The sequence below is a fragment of the Chelonia mydas genome, chromosome 6 (assembly GCF_015237465.2).
Source record: "Chelonia mydas isolate rCheMyd1 chromosome 6, rCheMyd1.pri.v2, whole genome shotgun sequence".
Taxonomy (NCBI): Eukaryota; Metazoa; Chordata; order Testudines; family Cheloniidae; genus Chelonia; species Chelonia mydas.
Genome location: NC_051246.2, coordinates 99873040 through 99889190, shown reverse-complemented (window position 1 = coordinate 99889190; position 16151 = coordinate 99873040). Strand labels below are relative to the sequence as shown.

Below are 16151 nucleotides of genomic sequence, written 5' to 3'. Positions count from 1 at the left end.
GAGCTCTTCTTCAGGTCTGAGAAAGATACTCAGAGTGCCACAGCTAAATACAAGGTGGCAGAGATTGTTTAGCATAGGGAATGGTCCCTTCAAAGGAATGTTCCCTTGAAATATGTTAACTACTTATGCTAAACAATCTGTGCCACCTTGTATTTAGCTGTGACGCTCTGAGACCTTGTCTATACTGCCATTTTACAGTGCTGCAACTTTCTTGCTCAGGAGTGTGAAAAAACACACCCCTGAGCGCTGCAAGTTTCAGAGCAGTAAAGTGGCAGTGTAGACAGTGCACCAGCCCTGGGAGCTACTCCCCTCATGGGGATGGTTTTTTTACAGTGCTGGGAGAGCTCTCTCCCAACGCTGGAGCTGCAACTACACAGCCACATTAAAGCTGCCGTGGCAGTGCTTTAACGTTGCTAGTGAAGACATACCCTGAATATGTTTCCCAGACCTGGAGAAGAGTCTGTGTAAGCTCGAAAGCTTGTCTCTCTCACCAACAGAAGCTGGTCCAATAAAAGATATTACCTCACGCACCTTGTCTCTCTACTATTGTAGGGCCGACATGGCTATAACAACACTGCATACAAAGTATGATTGTGATGTTTTCATAGATAAATAGAGTTTAAACCAGAAGGAATCATTAGATCACCTAGTCTGATCTCCTGTATATCACAGTCCATTAAATTTCACCCAGTTACCCCTGTATAGGGCCCAATAAAAACTTGTGTTTGGCTAAAGTATAACTTGTTTTAATGTTTTATTGTAAGGACTTTAAATCCATTACATCAAATGACTGATGTATGTATAATCTTTTCAGATGATAGATGCTGATGTAATTTAGTTTCATGTCCATAATTTACACTGCTAAATTCTGAACACTTTAAGGAAACAATCTGTGCTTTCTCTTCCAATAAGAAATCATTTTGCCAATAAAAGGAGTTTGTTTCAAAGTATACTGTATAAAAATAACCTGGTATTGCACTGGCTGAGGTCATTAAAAAAAAAAAAATCATTCAACTTCCCAGCAGTTTGATGGACTGGCAGAGATTCCATTTCGTATATTTAGATCTAAAACAATCACAGTGCAGCTATTCTATGACAAATGTTGATGCAACTACTCACTCTCGTACCGGTCGTTTGGAGTAATAGGAGAATAAGCATCATAGAATCAACATATTCTGCTCAGAAAATAAATGTCTTAATATTAAATGCAGCAGCTGTTGACCACTGGTCAATATTTTATCCCGTTGACAGTCAGTATGATTTTCAAAAGTGCTCTGCACACTGCGTGCACTTGAAAATCCCATCTATTGTCTCTTATGTAAATAGGATCTTTAAAATCACCACCTGTGAAACTCCACATTTTTGAAGCAATTTTTAAAAGGAGATATGTGATTGTTATGAGCAATAACATTCTCTGAGCCTTCACTCTATGTGGCTAACCCCAAGAATTTAAAATATAAAACAAAGAAAAAGAAAAAATCCACAAGACTCTTCTAAAACAAGATTTCTTTCTGGAAGTGAAGGTACCATACCTGCTCCACTTACTATTGACTATCATAATTTGCAGCCAATTTCAAGGAACATATGATCATTGTCAAGGGCTGAACTAGCTCATTCTCTCTCACCTGTAGATGTTAAGAGAGCCTGAAATGGTCATGTGAACAATTGCCTTACAACTGATACATGGCACCACTGTGTGCAAGTAAAAACATATGACAAGGTATATGGTCATAAGCAGATGTATACACACCTCGGGTACTCTGTGAGGTAAGAGGCTGAAAGTAACCAATAAGTGTGGTTATCTCAAACACCTGCACTCTTCGGTCTCCAGTACAACTACACTCCATGAAATACGTTATGCTTTTTACTATATTAATTAAAAATAATTAAGATATTTGAAAAATTGTGGAGAAAAGAAAGATGTCTTTATCTGGGGATATATAGTATTTTTAAAATTTTATTTTTTTTAATATTGTGGAGTTTTTTTAATTCCCTAATTCAAGGTCCTTCACATTAGGAGTAGGGATGTAACTTTTACTATTCAGGTTAACACCAAAAACTAACCATCCTTTTCTTCATCTGCATCTTTTTTCCATTCTTCATTAATGCTTCTATCCTCTCTTGTTTCCTGGTTGCTCGTCTTTAACTCTCCTCCTATTCTTTGATTGCTTACCCTTCCTTCCCAATCCAAATCCCTCACTGCTTCCCTTCCCAGCACCTCTGCTCCATGTACAAGCAGAGAAACAAACTGAAACTGCTAAGATAGAGCAACTCTCTGTTATGGCCCCAATCCTGCAAAAACTTACATATCTGCTTAACTTTAACCAGATGAGTAATCTACTTACATGCTTAAAGTTAAGCACTTGGGGGAGTTTTTTCAGAATTGAGGGCTATATTTGTGGCTTCTGGCACATGGAATGTAACAGTACAGAAGGTAGGGGAACATGACAAAATTGGTGTGCATTTGATAATTTCTAAAAACTTGCTATAAACTATAGAACGCGTTTGGCTCTTAAAGGCTGTAGTATTTAAAAGAACTGTTAATACAAATCAAAATAGAAGGGAAAATCTTAAGATTTTTATGACATTCTTCTTTTTGATGGGTGTAACGATTTCAATGAGGGCAAATTAGTAAATTTCTTTCTGTGTAGTTTCATTAAATACTATAGATCCTAAATAGATAGTCAACATCCCTGTGAGGAATCTTCTTTTCCTAATGCCCATTTTATAATATAACAGCATTTCCAAATCTGGATGTCTTAACACTAAGCGAATGCATATTTCCATTATATAAGCTGTTTAACAGGCTTTTTAGTGTATTTCAAATTTAGGCATGTTACACTTTACAGAAACAAAGCACAAATGCTATAGAAATCTTCTGACTATTCCCTAGGAGCCCTGAATAGAGAAAGGAAGGAGCTATCAAGTCCATTAGCCTAAAGCATCTATCCATTTTGTGATGTACCGCAAAAGCTATTACTCTTGAAAGGACAGGATATATCTGTTGCTAATTTTCACATGCAACTAAATAATTTGAGAGGCACATTGTGAACTGAGTTACTACATACTCACATCCTGAATGTCTACTATACACACAGATTATTTGTTCCCTACGATAAATAAAATGGGCCACATCCAGGCTGTTGCCATATCCTATCCGTTCCTCATTTAAAACACCTTTAAAATCTGTCCTTTCTCCTGCACTTAGATCACTAACGCTTGGCCCTACCATAGTCAATTATCTACTTGACTACTGCAGCTCCTTCTCCCTGGCTTCCCTACCTCTGACTTGCCTCTCCTCCAGTACATATCAAATGCCACTAGTAAAGTCATCTCTCTTGATCAATGATCAGATCAGCTTAACCCGGCTTAAATGAATTCCTCCATTGACTTCCTCTCACCATTCATACTAGGTTCAAATTTCTCAGCCTTACCAGCAAGGCTCTTTACATTAACACTCCTGCTTTCATCTCTGCTCTTGTATCTTTCTAAACATTGCCCCTCGGACTTCAGTGAAGCCTCCTGACCAGTGATGAGCTGCCAAAATCTTAACAACCAGTTCCCTCCTCAGCCCATGAGGGGGTCATTGCCCACCCCCGCCCCCCGGGACTCCTGCCCCATCCAACCCCCAGTGTTCCTTGATGCCCCCCCCGGACCCCTGCCCCATCCACCCCCGTCCCCTGACTGCCCCCAGAACCGGGCAGGAGGGTCTCGTGGGCCACCGTAGTGGGTGCCCACCCCACCCCTAAGAGCCAGAGGGACCTGCCAGGGGATGAGGCGGGGAGTCCCGGCGGTGCTTACCTGGGGCAGCTCCCAGGAAGCATCCGGCAGGTCCCTCTGGCTCCTAGGGGCAGGGGAGTGTAACTGGGGGTAGCAAGGGAAGCGGCTGCTCGCCCCACTGATCACATCAAAAGTGGCGCCTTAGGCACCGACTCCGTGGGTGCTCCGGGGCTGGAGCACCCATGGGGAAAATTTGGTGGGTGCAGAGCACCCACCGGCAGCTCCCCACCCCACGCCCAGCCCCAGCTCACCTCACCTCCACTCCACCTCCTCCCCTGAACGCACCGCCCCCCCCTCGGCTTCCCACAAATCAACTGTTCAGCGGGAAGCCTGGGAGGGCTGAGAAGCAGGCGGCAGCTTCCCGCTCAGGCCGAGGGTGGCGGAGGTGAGCTGGGGCCTGGATGCGCGCCCCCAGGTCACCTGCTGTGGCCTGGGTGGCCCTCCTTGCGCCCCCCTGCCCCAGCTCACCTCCGCTCTGCCTCCCTGGGCCTGAGTGCAAAGCCGCCGCCTGCTTCTCAGCCTGCCCTGGCTTCCCACGCAAACAGCTGATTCGCGGGAAGCCAGGGTGGGGGTGGGGGTGGAGAAGCAGAGCGGGGCAGTGTGTTCAGGGGAGGAGGCGGAGCGGAGGTTAGGTGAGCTGGGGCCGGGTGCTGGGCGGGAAGCTGCCACCAAATTTTCCCTAAGGCGCTACTTTTGGCCGGTTAAATTTAGAAGCCCTTTTAGAACTGGTTGTCCCTTGCGGAACAATCAGTTCTAAAAGGGCTTCTAAATTTAACAACTGGTTCTAGCGAACTGGTGCGAACCGGATCCAGCTCACCACTGCTCCTGATTAGTTACCACCTTTGGTTGAGTCTACACTAGTATTTTCCTTCAAATTTTCCACCATTGCACAATCACTGGTGCAGATCCACTGGGGCTAGCCATCTTGGGATCACTACTGTAGACACCTGGTTACTGGCTTTTTAACTATCATGTCACCTAGATCTGCTCTAAGCAAGCAAACACAATACAGTGGTTAAAATACTAGCAGATAGTCTATACTAGCACTCCCACCATTATTAGCAGTGGTAATATGATGGAAGGAAATTTAAGGAAAATGCTAGTGTAAATATATTATTTGTAGCCTTCTTTCTCTCATCTACAACCCATCTTCCATGTTGTCCTGATGGCTGGAATAGCTTCCTTTGTCTTGTGTGCCACTCCATTTAAAGGCATCCTTAACTCACTCCTTTCACAATGTCCTTCAATGGCAATTTATATTTATAGTTTTAGAACAACAAATATAAATAGTAAATTTAACTATAATTTTTTTAGAAAAATAAAATCCTAAGTATCCAACAACAAATGTGAAAGTAATAAACTAGAAATCTGCTTTAGGAATCTACCCTTCTCTGTTACTTTTGTGTACTGTTCATGATCTAATTTAGACCTCTATCCTCCAAAGCATGGCTATTTGGAATCTGTCGGACTGTTCACATTTAGTTATGCAGGTATGTCTTTGAAGGATTGGGGCCATAGACTATACACATCAAGAAACAGGGGACTTGTATTTTAGCTGCTTATGAAGTGGTACGGCACCTGCATAATTCAGAAATCTGGGCCAGAGAGGAGATCATAGACTCAACAGATTCTCATCCAGAGTTGATCAAATGGAACCTAAGTTCTCCAGCACTTTGTAAGTGATGTATAGCTGAGTCTGATAATAGCAGAAAAAAACACACATTTTATAGCCAGATGTCTCGTTATAAGATCATCTCTAATGAGTATTTCAGGTGAGGGAACCCTGGAGAGAACAGTCCAGGCACCATAAGAGTACCCCTTTGTGCATTCTTGTAACTATAATTTTGATCCAATTCAGTAAATTGTACAGTTTGGGTATGATTTTAAAGGTGTTCACAGACGTGATGTTCCCACCATCTTCAGCTGGAACTGTGGCTCCTCAGTAGCCCTGAAAATCAGGCACTTTATTTTTCAACATTCATTTACATTACAGCCGTCTGTAAAAGCAGACAATTTTTTCACCAGCAGATGGCACACTGTTTAACTGTAACAAGTGAAATATTTGGTGTTACTGTATCAGCCTTTTACTATTAATACATGTACATTTGTAAAAAACAAAACAATGATCTAAATCATCCGTCTACCAGAGGAAAACCCAAAAGACAGAGTGAAGAGGGAGATATCTTGCAGAGTTTCCTCTGAATCTTTCTCCTGAGGAGGAGCAAGGTCTGCCCCCAAGCTTCCGGGGCCTCAGGAAATTAGCTGAAGACACAAAGCCACCTAATAACAGGCCCTATAGTTCCCTATAGATTCAGGAAGACAACATTATGTCAGTTTACACTCCGTTCATATTTCAAGGTTATCTTCACAACCAAAAAGACTAGAAATTAAAATGTAAGGCTTATATTTGGGAGCACAAGGGGCAGATTCTTCAGGAAATTCCCTGGCGACAAAATATACATAAGCTTGACAATAGGGCATGTTTTCTGGGGGACTTGGATAGTCAGGGGGTGAGTAAAGATGACTAGTTCTGGGAAGATGGGAAGGGGAATAAAGGTAATAAGACTTGTACCTATCACTTAGAACAATCTAAATCGGGGTGGGCAAACTTTTTGGTCCGAGGGCCACATCGGGGTTGTGAAACTGTATGGAGGGGCGGGTAGGGAGGGCTGTGCTTCCCCAAACAGCCTGTGCTTTTCTTTCCGTGTAAATATAAATGATTCCATTGTAAACACCTTTGACCACAGATTTAAACTTTTTGCTAACACATATGTAGAACTGAACTGGGAACTGTATAAACCAGTTTTAGCTTTATTTAGGAAATTAGTCAGATTTAAATGTGTCATTTCAGAAAATGATTTTTTCCTCCAATAAGTACATGGATATATATATTTGATACCTAATGCAAATAACTGCAGTAGGAAGCCACACATTTATTCAAATTTTAGAGATATTGCATTGTTCACCCTGGGTAATTTACACAAGAGTTTTGTCATATATGCAGCTTCCCAAGGTACAGAATGTAAACAAAATTACATAAGAAACATCAAAAATCAATTAGGTCCTTTAGTACATTGTTAATGCTTGTAATTGCTTCCTTTTGTGAGCCTTGCTTGCTAATGAAGGATACAATGCAGTACAGAAGGGAAAACTGGATGCGAATCATTCACTTTTTTTTTCTCCAGCCAGTGGCAAGGATGGATATCAATCATGATTTTTTTTGTTTGTTTAAAAAATATTTTGTTTAAATGATTTCTCCATTAAAATGTTGTTGTTTTTTGTTTACCTGTTGCCAGATCTTACTTTCTTCTCATTTTATAGTCTTAAATTGCTAAGGTGGATATTCCGTGCTTGTTTCTTAATTAGTTTCCTAATTGTTAGTAGAATTTCAGAGTTTACATAAAATTTTTAAGAAGATATATAAAACATTCATTTATACTGAAAAAGACAATTCTGTGTCTCATTAACATCCTTTCTGTGAGATCAACACAAATTCAAATACAAAACTGATAAGGAAGTAGCAGGGCTATTTTTACAACCAACACCACTTTCTGACATACTGAACTTCTGCACATCAAGACAGATGACACACTTTGACTGGGCTACAGTCTTTCTTCAAGGTTTTCAGTTTGAAACCAGCCAGACTTGTATTCCTAAGTCATTTAGTTACCTTTGAAAACCACCTTTTAAAATGCTTAGATATTGGGTTTAGGATGTTAACTTCAGGCTTCTGTTTTGAAAAAGATTTTATGTTTGAGACTGTTTTTAAAATAAAAATACAATAGTAGCCCTGATGCTGCATACACTTTTATGCACATGCTTAACTTTAATCATGAGAAGTTCTATTGAAGATAATGGGTCTATTAATATGAGTAAACCTACATATCTACTTAAATATTTGTGGGATTAAGACCTTAATTATCAATATTTTTCTCATATTAAAATAAGATATCATACTAGTAGTGACATTTTAAAAACCAAAATAATTATAATTTAGTTCATTAGAAATTGTATTAATAAATTAAGGCCAGAAGAGACAATTATGACCATCTAGTCGGACATCCTGTGTAATACAGGCCATAAAATTTCATCAAATGATTCCTACATCAAACCCAATTTTTTTTTTCACTTTGAGCATTTTTTTCAGAAACAGACATCCAAATTTGATTTAAAAACTTAGACTGACAGAGAATTCACTAGATTTCAAGGGATGTTGTTTCCATGTAGGGTTGTCAGGTGTTCAGTTTATGACACGAATGCCCCATTAATAAAGGACCCTGGCGGCTCTGGTTAGCTCCACTGGCCACTAAAAGTTCAGATGGCAGTGCAACGGGGGGGCTAAGGCAGATTCCCTGCCTGCCCTGGCTCCATGCAGCTCTTGGAAGCAGCTGGCATGTCCGACTCCTAAGTGCAGGGGTGGCCACAGGGGCTCCATGTGCTGCCCTGACCCCAAATGCCAGGTCCGCAGCTCCCATTGGCCAGGAACCACGGCCAATGGGAGCTGTGGGGGCAGCGACTGTAGGTGCAGGTAGTGCGCAGAGGCCCCTGGCCCCTCTGCCTAGTAGCCGGAGTTGGAATATGCCACCGCTTCCGGGAGCTGCGTGAAGCCAGGGCAGGCAGGGAGCCTGCCTTAGCCCCGCTGAGCTGCCAGGCTGGGAGCCATCTGAGGTAAATACCGCCCAGCCAGAGCCCACACTCCCTCCTGCACCCCAATCTCCTGCCCCAGCCCTGAGCCCCCATCCACACCCCAAACCCCTCATCTCCAGCCCCACCCCGGAGCCTGCACCCCGACCTGGAGCCCTCACCCCCTCCTCCACCCCAACCTCTTGCCCCAGCCCGGTGAAAGTGAGTGAGTATGGGGGAGAGCGAGCGACAGAGGGAGGGGGGATGGAGTGAGCAGGGCCTCAGAGAAGGGATGGGGTGGGCGGGGCCTCAGAGAAGGGGCAGGGCAAGGGTGTTCGGTTTTGTGCGATTAGAAAGTTGGCAACCCTATTTCCATGATTAACTCTACTCTCTGTTTCAGCGGTTTTAAGGCCAGAAGGGACCATGGTAATCATCCTGTCTGATCTCCTGTATAACACAGGTCTGTTAAAAATGTACAATTTATTTCCAGTCTGAATTTATCTAGATTCAGCATCCAGTCACTGGATTTTCTTATGCCTTTGTCTGCTAAAGTAAAGAGCACTTTATTATCAGAATCTTTTCCCTGGGTACACACTTATATACATCATGATAGACTCCCTCTTAACCTTATCTTGCACAAATCAAACAGACTGGGCTACTTTAATCTCTTACTGTAAGGCAGATTCTCCAGGCCGCAAATCATTCTCAAAGCTCTTTTCTGCATTATTTCCAAATAGCGGAACCAGAATGGGACACAGTACGAGACATGATATTCCAGTAATGGTCTCATTAATGCCATATGCACTAGTAAATAACACATCTATTTGATACTCCCCTGTTTACCTATCAAAAGATTTAATATGCTTCCTTAGCCACCACAGTGCACTCGGAAATCATGTACAGATGATAATCTAAAATGATCCCTACATTCATTCCTGAATGTCTGATTTCCAAAATACAGTACGTCCCCCCCACCCCATGTCTGACCCACATTCTTTGTTCCAAGATGTATATATGACCTTTCATTTGGCTGTATTAAAACACAAATTTGTTCAAGTGAGCCCAGTTTACCATGCAATCCAGATCACTCTGTATAACTTGCCTGTCCCCACAATTATTATTTGCCATTCCACCAATTATTATGTCACCTGAAAACTTTACCAGAAATGATTTTATATTTCCTTCCACAACATGGATAAAGATACTGAATGGCACTAGGCCAAGAACAGATGCGAGTGGGATCCCTCCAGAGACACCCTCGCTGGATGATTCCCATCTACAATTACATTTTGAAATCTAAAGTTGCATTAGCACAGATTATCAAATTATTTTTACGAACTTCGTCATGATTTAAGTCACGTTCTTAAAATTTAGTGATTTAAATCCCCCTTCCTGCCATTGAACCTTCTGACACTTATTCTTTCCTATAACTGCACATTTAGGTCTTTGTTCCTTGGATATGACGGAAATTTTTGAATTGGTTTCTGCAGTGCTCCAAAGTGGTCATTATAGCACAGTGCTTCATGGGATACTTCTGACAAGGAACGGGAGCAGGCATATACACTTGTATGCACTCTCCCCACAGACTGTAGGCTAATCCTAGCCATGTGCTAACTGAATGGCTGATAGGGCCCTGTACTTTATGGGAGTGGGAAGGGGAGCAGTGCATCTTTGTTAGTGTTCATCTTGGCAAGTACAGCCACCTTCAATGACTCCCTCCACAACCTTGAAAGATAAATATGGACCCCAGGTCTTCTCCATCCCCCTGATCCATCATCATCTATCAGCTGTTGAAATCCTTTCCTTCTACCTCCTATATGAAAGAGAGATTACAGAATTCTAACAGACCAATCCAACCTCTTCTCAAGTATCTTGCACAGGACCTCACAAACCTAGGGCTGAGCCTTCACATTCCCAATCCCAAGGTCTTCAATAGGACTACTTGCGTGAATAAAGTGGAAAGAATTTGTCCCGGAATCTGTTTTGTGAGAAGGAATGCTGAAGGGACAGAGTAACATATATCTGACTACTACAATAATTAAGGGTCGGTCAGCATTTCAAACTCAGGCCCTATAATAGGATTTATAAATTGTCCACAAAAATTTGTACTGTCCTGAAACTTAGGTCATGTCTACACTTACAAGCTTACAGTGGCACTCAGTACAGCTGTGCCGCTGTAAGAGCACTCGTGTAGCCGCATAAAGCTGAGGGGAGAGAGTTCTCCAGTTGACAAAATAAAACCAGCTCAATGAGTGGTAGTAGCTATGTAGGCATGAGACGCTCTCCCACTGACATAGTGCAGTGCACAAGAGCGCTTATGCTGGTGAAATTTATGTCACCTAGAGGGGATGTTTTTTCACACCCATGAGAGACAAAAGTTTTGCCAACATAAGTGGTAGAGTAGACATGGCCTTAATAAGCAAGATGTAAGCCCAGGAGTTTACCACTTCTACTTATACTAGCATGATGATTTCACTTTATCATTTAGAAAAACATGGGGCACATGCATAGAAGAAGTCTGCAAGGTTTTGTGGTCTCCTGAGGGATTATTCAACTCCTACATGCCATTTTGTAATCATTCACTTTAAGAGCCAGCCAGATGCAATGACAGCTTTGAAAAAGCTCCATTTCATTTGAAAATTAGGTATTAGGCTTGTTTGTGGCTGTCCTATGGGAAGCAAAGTGAAAAGAGCCTGCACCTACTTTTGAAGCTACAAAAACTATTTTTAAAATCAAAGGCAAAATTGAGCACATAGTGGTCTTAACTATGATTTTTTTTGTTTATGCAAACTGAATACAAGCATCCTGGACCAAACTCTGGTCTCAGTGAAGTCAGTGACAAAACGCCCATTGACTTTGATGTGACAAAGATTTGATCATTAATCTGACTTTAATGCAGTTAACTTTATAATTTAATATGAGATGAGCGGTGTTTGCCGGATGAGAGTTCTTGTAATTTCCTAGACTTTTTGAACAAAACATATTCAATACCAAAAAAATTCAATAATATGCATTTAAAATGAAATTCCAATTTTGCTGTGTTTGAATTTTGCATGTAATCAACTACATTGGATGTAAAACTGGAATGTTATGAAAGTGATGTGCTTCCTACAACAGATATCAGTGTCTGCCATATGTACCATGGTAACGCTATATAGTCCATTAACTAGATAGGTACTATTAATAGGCATGCTGAATTGCATGCAGGAAGCTCTTCTTTACATCTGCTTCTAATGCCCAACAGTGTGCTAGTTCTCTCAGTGCTCCAAGACAAATAACCTACTAACACATTGCATAAACAATGTAAAATGAACAAACTGAAAGATATTTATGTTTTGCAGTTAAAAAAAATCCCAAACAAAAAGCAAAATAACACTAACTGATTGATTGATTGATTAGAAAGTAATATGATGAATGAAATAACCTTGTGTTAAACCAGAGGTGGGCAAACTATGGCCCGCGGGACCCTCCTGCCTGGCCCCTGAGCTCCTGGTCCCTCTCCCACTGTCCCCCTCCCCTGCAGCCTCAGCTCACTGCGCCGCTGGCGCAATGCTCTGGGCGGCGGGGCTGTGAGCTCCTGGGGCAGCGCAGCTGCAGAGCCCAGCCTGACCCAGTGCTCTGTGCCGCGTGGCGCACCCGTCTGTTGTGATGCCGCTGCGCCGCCAGCCACCGGTGCTCCAGGCAGCACAGCAAGGGGCAGGGAGCAGGAGGCGATGGACAGAGGGCAGGGGAGTTCGGGGGGTGGTCAGGGGCCAGGGGTGTGGATAGGGGTCGAGGCGGTCAGAGGGTGGGGAACATGGGGGGTTGAATGGTGGCAGGGATCCTGGTGGGGGGGGACCGTCAGGAATGAGAGGAGAGGTTGGATGGGGCGACAGGGGGCAGTCGGGGTGGGGGTTCCGGGGGCAGTCAGGGGACAGGGAGAAGGGGTGATTGGATGGGGCGGTGGGGGACAGTTAGGGATGGAGGGTCCAGGGGTGGTCAGGGGACAGAGAGCAGGGGATGTGTGTGGATGGGGCAGGGGTCCTGGGGGGCCGTCAGGGAACAGGGGGGGTTGGATGGGGCAGGAGTCCTGGGGGCGCTGTTAGAGGGTGAGAAGCAAGGGGAGTCCGATAGGGGGTAGGTGCTGGGCCACGCCTGGCTGTTTGGGGAAGCACAGCCTCCCCTAACCAGCCTGCCATACAGTTTCGGAAACCTGATGCGGCCCTCAGGCCAAAAAGTTTGCCCGCCCCTGTGTTAAACTGACTCAAACAAAAGGACACCAAGAGTCTTTTTTATATGAAATCAGCAAATCTTGAAAAAAATCATTACAATTTTTTTCCTAATTAAAAGCTTCAGTTTGCTGACTGGGGAAGTTATGGAAGAAGCACTATTGCTCTTGCTTTGCGACAACTGCAGAAACTGCTGGCTGTGTCAATCAGTGGTTTATTTATTAACGGAAACTAAATAGGAAAAAATAAATTCGTTTAAAAGGTAACTGAATCTAAATGCCCAGAAAAGTTCAATGGGTAGCTGTGTTCTATGTTTAAAGCCGTGGGTCTAAGCATCTTGGGGTTTGTCTACACTGACAAGTTTCTGCACCACAAGTTATACCACTTTTATTAAAACGCTGGAATTAATAAACAGCTGTTGCATGTCCACACTGTGCTCCTTGTGATGCTGGAGCGCATCCACATTAGCAGCTCTTACAACGACAAAGACAGCTGTGCATTGTGGTAACTATCCCACTGTGCAACTGGCTGCAGGGTGCTTTGGGAAGGGTTTGCAGTGCCTCACGGGGCAGGCACAGCATCACATGATGCAGGTTTCCCAATTCCATTGTCCCATGGGCATCCTACTACATTACCAGCTGCTTTTCAACTGAAGTGTGTGTGTGTGGGGGAGTGTGTGTGACAGGGAGTGTGTGTGTGTATGAAGTGGGGGAGAGAGACAGTGTGTTTTGTGGGACAGAGAGTGTGTCAGGATGCTGTCTTATAAGTTCAGACAGCGGCAGGAAACAACCAGTCCTGAGGCAGGGGGAAACCCCGACATCAGCCCCAGCCTCCCTCCCTGGACATACACACGCACACACACACCCCTCTGGTGTTTAACAGCACGAGCATTCCACATTAATGGTTTGCTCTGTGTCCCGGAGCAGATCAGCATAGCGCACAATGGCTGTCAGAAACGGTGCTTTGAAAGAAGAGGGGAGCATGTCTCTAGGGCAGCTGAGTTCAAAACAATGAGCAGAGCAGTCACCTGAGGCATTATGGGACAGCTCCAGAGGCCAATTACAGCGCAGAAAGCAATCAAGTGTCTACACTGGCAATAGAGCACTGGAGCCCCTGCGCAAATAGCCTTACGACTCTCGTTGAGGTGTTTTTTTTTCAGCGCTGTAACTGAGGAGTTTCTGCACACAAAGTGGCTTGGCAGGCTGTACATGTCTGCAGTTTGAGTGCAAAAAGCTACTTTACTGCGCAGAAACTTGCCAGTGTAGACTAGCCCTTAGGTCTTGTCTACACTAACAAGTTTCTGCGCAGTAAAGCAGCTTTCTACGGTGTGACTCCGGAGGTGTACACACCGCCAAGCCACTTTGTGCACAGAAACTCACAGCGCTGAAAAAAAGAGAGTTGTAAGGCTATTTGCATCGGGGCTACAGCACCGTGGTGCCAGTGTAGACGCCCTGGTTGATTACAGTGCTGTGACTGGCCTCTGGGAGGTGTCCCACAATGCCTCTTCTCACCTCTCTGATCATCGGTTTGAACTCTACTGCCCTGCCCTCAGGTGACCAACCGTGAGCCCCACCCTGTAAATTCCTTTGGAATTTTGAAAGTCCCCTTCCTGTTTGCTCAATGACGCATGCAGAGGTCTCAGTGCATTTTTCCAGGTGACCATGCCTGCTCCATGCACCAGGTGATCCCCCGCTTGCAGCAATGCCGAGCTGCTGGACCTCATCAGCATTTGGGGAGAGGAGGCTGTCCAGTCCCAGCTGCGCTCCAGCTGTAGGAATTTTGATACCTACGGACAGATTTCACAATGTATGACAGAAAGGGGCCAAGACCAGGACACGCTGCAGTGCAGGGTCAAAGTGAAGGAGCTCCGGAACGCCTACCACAAGGCGTGGGAGGCAAACTGCTGCTCCAGTGCTGCGCCCATGAGCTGCCGGTTCTACAAAGAGCTGGATGCAATATGTGGTGGCGACCCCACCTCCACTGCAAAGGCCACTGTGGATACTTCGGTGGCTCGCATGCCAGTTGAGAGTGGACCGAGCCAGGAAGAGGAAATCTTGGAACAGGATGTGGAGGAGGAGGGGGACCCAGAGGCAGAGGATGACTCGGAGGTCAGAGATGCATGTAGCCAGGAGCTCTTCTCTACCCCGGAGGAGGCTAGCCAGTCACAGCTGTCGGAGCTTGGCGAAGCACAAACAGGAGAGGAGGCCCCTGGTAAGTGGCTTTGATTTTGGGAATCGCTGAAGCGAGTTGTTGGGGGCAGGACGGTTGCAGAAAGCAGGCTTGAGTCTGTATGATGCGCGTACAACCACATGCCTAGTCTGAGCAGCAGAACAGGGTGCTGATTGACTCCCTCACTTCACGGGAATCTGCCTCAGACATCTCCTCAAAACTCTCATGGAGATACTGGGCAATCTGCTGCCACAGGTTCTTTGGCAGAGCTGCCTCGTTTCTTGCCCCATAAAGGGTAACGCTTCCGCACCACTCTGCTGTCACTGAGGGATGGGGGGCTGGACACCATTGCTGCACAGAGGCGAGCTGCATAAGGGCCAGGGCGGAAGGTGTAGTCTTGGAAAAGACCCTCCCTTGATTCCCTGCTCACCCTCAGCAGCGAGATTTCTTCCATAATGAACACAGCCTGTGGAAAATGTGGGGACAGGAATGATTATAAGGCCCCCCCTACAGTGCTGGCTCAACCCAAGAGCCACATGCCAAGTGTACAGTACAGTCCTGGAACACTGATTTCCCCTACCCCTATGGTTACTCACCATTTTTAGGATCTTGTGGCTCATGTGTGCTTGCCTGGGGTCAGCCAGTTAGTGACAGGTATGTGAATAGCGGCTGTGCTTTAAATCACTGAATCAGTGGTGTGTGTGTTGCAAACAATACTGCTTCTGTAAAATGTTGCATTTTGGCTTCACAGATATGACCTTTGGAGCCCAGCCTCCCTCTTTGTTATCGCCGGCTGAACAGCTGCGCAGAATTAGAAAGCGGCCACGAAGAACTAAAGAGGACTTTCGGCGTGATATCATGATGCACTCTGCAGCCGAAAAACAAGAACTGAAGGAATGGTGGGACAGTGAGAAGAGGGACCAAAAGGAGAACATGGCACGCCAGGACGAAGCCCCAGAGCGGCTCTTAAACATTATGGAGTGCCAAGTGGACACACTCCAGGCACTACGAGCACTGCAAACCGAGCAGCTCTGCACCCGCCCTCCCCGGCAGCCGCTGTCACAAAACTCTTTCCCATGCACCCCCGCAGACACCACCAATACACTCTTATCAACCTCCTGGCTCCAGTCTGTACCCGCTTCATTCCACTCCTTCCTCGTCACACTCCAGCGCTGCAGACTCCCAGTAGCCTCTGCACTCAGCACCCATCCCTCTGCAGTTTAGCCCTGCTGAAGTACAGTACCTGCTGCACTGTACTCCAAAGGACAAGGTTGCATATGATACATGGACATACACAAATCTTTAACTGTCCCGGGACCCCCACTCCTCCTGGGACCCTTCCTTCCCCCATTCCTCACAGTGCTGATGTGT

The 16151-nt window shown here is 44.9% G+C and overlaps 1 protein-coding gene across 6 annotated transcripts in view; it reads right to left on the bottom strand.

Moving 5' to 3' along the window:
• Positions 1 to 16151, bottom strand: part of SPATA7 (spermatogenesis associated 7) — a 74460-nt gene that overhangs the window by 46396 nt on the left and 11913 nt on the right. The gene's annotated exons all lie outside the window — the stretch shown is intronic.